Raw genomic sequence first — 3,807 nt, forward strand, 5'->3', positions numbered from 1 at the left:
CTGCTGACTGCTACACCCTGTCTGTGATAACATTGGCAGGCGTCCACTGGAGGGCCAAGAACTGGAGGGCCCTGGCTTGCTTTGGGTATCCTGCTGTGGGTCAGGTACACCCTCCTTGGCCTGTGGAGCTGTAGATGATGGGGTCACAGGAAGAGGAGTTTGGATTGGCCGAGCGTTCCTGGAGTCACCTGGGTGGATGGTCCTGGGGTGTCGAGCTGCTGGTCTTCCTGTCTATGGGTGCCCGATGGCCCATGGCCGACTCCTTGAGCAGATGGGGAAGCTGGAGTGAGATCGAGCTGCCCCACACCCCTCTCACGTTGACACTATTGGAGCCAGCTGTGGCGTCAGCGATGGAGTACAGCCCACATAGCAGTGCAGGACTGATGTCCTGGATCAAGGTCTCCATGCCAGTGTTGACCTTGTTGTGTTGGCATGACGGTGCCAGACTTAAAGTGGGTGGACTCCTCCATCGTCCCTTGCAATCTGAGGAGTGAACCAGACACCCCTTCCTGATGTTCCTGTGATTGTCTCTGCAGCTCCACCAACTGATTGAGGACCAAGTCCAGAGGCTGATCGTTTGACTCAGACTCAGCAGAGTCCCTTGCCTCCAGCTGTCCTCCGAGTGCCGGCGACCCTGGATATCCCTGCCTCTGCCAGCTGTGGAACGGATTGTGTGCTGGGCTCACCAGATTGTTATCCTGAGGCTGCTCTACGTCTAGGTCCCACCGAGGTGTGTGTCACTGCGCTGGTGGAGGGCGTGGGTGAGTGCTTGATGGGTCTTCAATGGTGCTGTCCTCGGGGTCCTCATCTGAGGTACTCTTGGTGCTGGGGGTCGAAGTCAAAGTTGCCTGAGGGCAATGTGGCAGATGTGCCTGGGAGAGAAAGTGGAGATTATTAGCAGCTGGCAGCCATGTAACATACTGAACAGTGGACCCAGAGTAGCATTGATAGAAGGATGATCTAGTGCAGAATCCTTACGTGGATGCTTGCCGGTTACCTCACCATCACTGCAGGAACGGTACGCATCCTCTTCAGCCAGTTCCAACGCGTGACTCTCGAACAGAGCGAGGACCTTGATGTCCTGCACTCCACCCTTGGTTTGGGACCTCTCGGTGCGTGCCAGACCAAATGAGAAGGACATCAGGAATGCGTGTGTGCTGAGTGGAGGCATGGAAGGGATGAGGAGGCGATCTCCAGAGGAGATAACGCTAGATGGAAATGTGAGGATTTGTGTGACAGAGTGCATGGTGGTGTCCCTTAAGGTGACTGTGAGTGAGATGCGAGTGAACGTGTGATGGCCTTGTGAGTGGGTGAGTTGAGAGTGATGAGATGGTTGACTTAACTTGGTGGCACGGATGAGATCATTCATCCTTTCTCTGCACTGGATGGCTGACCTCTTGTGTGCAGCATTGGAACTGATCACCACTGCCACTGCCTCCCAAGCCAGAGTGGTGAGACTGATGGGCTTCCTGAGGCCAGAGCTGTGGTAGAGGACATCGCGGTGAGCCCCCATGGTGTCCAAAAGGCATTCCAGGGATACATCACTGAACTGGGAGGGGGGGCTGCTGCACTCCTCTTGGCTTTTGGGGTAATGTCTTCCCTGGAGCAATCCTGGGCTGCAATCACTGAGAACTGTGCGTGTGGCTGCCTCAGGGAGATTGAAGCGCTCTTTCACGCCCCGACTCTCCCTCCTCCCCCCCACCCCAGCCCTCACAGGTAGCGCTAAGTGCTACAGCTCGCATCTTACACTGGGCAGGCCTTAGTTGGCCTACCCATGTAAAATGGTGGCGCGGAGTTGATTGCGGGCAGCAGTTGGCTCCTTGACCACCCCTGCCCGCTCCTGCTGAGCCTGCCCGCCAACTGAAAAATTCAGGCCAGTGAGGTGCTTCTGGACTATCACTGGACGATGTGCAGTATAAACAGGTTGCTGTCTGGACATGTATTAAGGAAGACACAGATGCATTACCTAGTAGGACCATCACACACACACACACACACACACACACACACACACACACACACACACACACACACACACACACACACACACACACACACACACACACACACACACACACACACACACACACTGGAAGGCACCGAGCATGTGGAGATCAGGAGCCTGCAGAGGCCAAGTCGAGGTATTGGAGAGAGTGCACAAACCTCCAAACACCCCGATTTTAAGGGATTCGAAATGAAACATTTGAATTTGTATCAATAAATGTCAGAAACAGCAATTCAGCAGCTTCTTAAAGGAAATACTCCACAACTGAATCATGCCTGTAGATGGAACTAGAGACCAACACTGATTTCTTAAGACAAACACTAGGCAGAATTGTTTTGTCTGGCGGGTGGGCCCGTGTCAGACCTGAACGGGAGTGAAATAGTGCGAGATGACATTGGCCGAGCGTCCAGACATCATCGCGCACTCTGGCGATCTTTCAGTTGGCAGCAGCGCGCCCACCGATAATTCAGAGGCCTATTGAGGCCCTTAAGAAATTAATAACATAGCATTTTTTGTTAAAAACAAAAAACTGCGGATGCTGGAAATCCAAAACAAAAACAGAATTACCTGGAAAAACTCAGCAGGTCTGGCAGCATCGGCGGAGAAGAAAAGAGTTTCGAGTCCTCATGACCCTTCCACAGAACTTCAATAGAACCTCACAGTTCTGTTGAAGGGTCATGTGGACTCGAAACGTCAACTCTTTTCTTCTCCACCGATGCTGCCAGACCTGCTGAGTTTTTCCAGATAATTCTGTTTTTGTTTAGCATTTCTTGTTGCCAGCTCAACCATCAGGTGGGCAAGTAGGCCAGAAGGCCTTTGCATTTTCACAAAACCTCATCCGGGCACGATGAGGTCTTCGATGGTTACCAAAAAAAAACAGTAAAAATTTTTTAACATCCTCTTTTTACATGTTCCTCTTCACGTGACTGAGTCACATGTGGGGGAAGTGTTTATATCATTTGTAAAAAGTTTATTTTTGTATTTAAAATTCTTCAGCTCCCTGAGACAGCCCTGTGCCTCCAGGGAGCTTTCACTGAGCGCCCCCCCCCCGTCGTGTGCGCACACTTCAGCACTCGCACTCCGCCAGCAACCCCCTCCACCCCCCCCCACCCTGGCAACGCCAAGGCTCTTAGCGCACGTTTCACCCTGGCTGGCCGTTAATTGGCCAGCCAGTGTGAATTTGTGGTTGGAGCCCGATCGTGGGCAGCGGTTGGTCTTGCGGCCGTATCCGGACCCACCTACTCCTGCCCATTGTTATTTGTACGCTCACTAAGAATCATCTGGCTGGTTGTGGTCTCTGTTTCCACCCTGCCCTTTCCCCTTTGTGACCATTGCCATCTGTCTTATTCTGTGTTCCTTTACTTTGCGTATACAAGTGTTTTGTATTACCAGCATCACATCTTCTCTATCCTAACTTTACTTTCTCCCTTCCTCTGCAACCTTCTCTTTATCATTCACCCACATTTACATCTTTCTCATATGGTGTTCTTAGCTCTGTAGTCATAAGGAACCGAGACCTGGCATCTGTTAGATGTCAGGACTGAATTACTATCCCTTACTCACTGCTCCAAATGAAGTGTAATATGATATGTTGTGTACCTAGACATCCAAACGTAATTTGACCAATTTTCACAGGGAAGTCCATTAGTTAAGTTTATAGCTGTGTGGATCAATGGTAAATCTTAAGAATGGTTAAGAAATAGGCTACAGGGGCACACATTAAAGGATTTATGTCTAGATATTGGATGTTCCAGAATCGATGTAGGGTCTACTTTGATTTCTAATTCACATCAATGAATTGG

Source organism: Carcharodon carcharias, chromosome 14 (assembly GCF_017639515.1).
Source record: "Carcharodon carcharias isolate sCarCar2 chromosome 14, sCarCar2.pri, whole genome shotgun sequence".
Taxonomy (NCBI): domain Eukaryota; kingdom Metazoa; phylum Chordata; class Chondrichthyes; order Lamniformes; family Lamnidae; genus Carcharodon; species Carcharodon carcharias.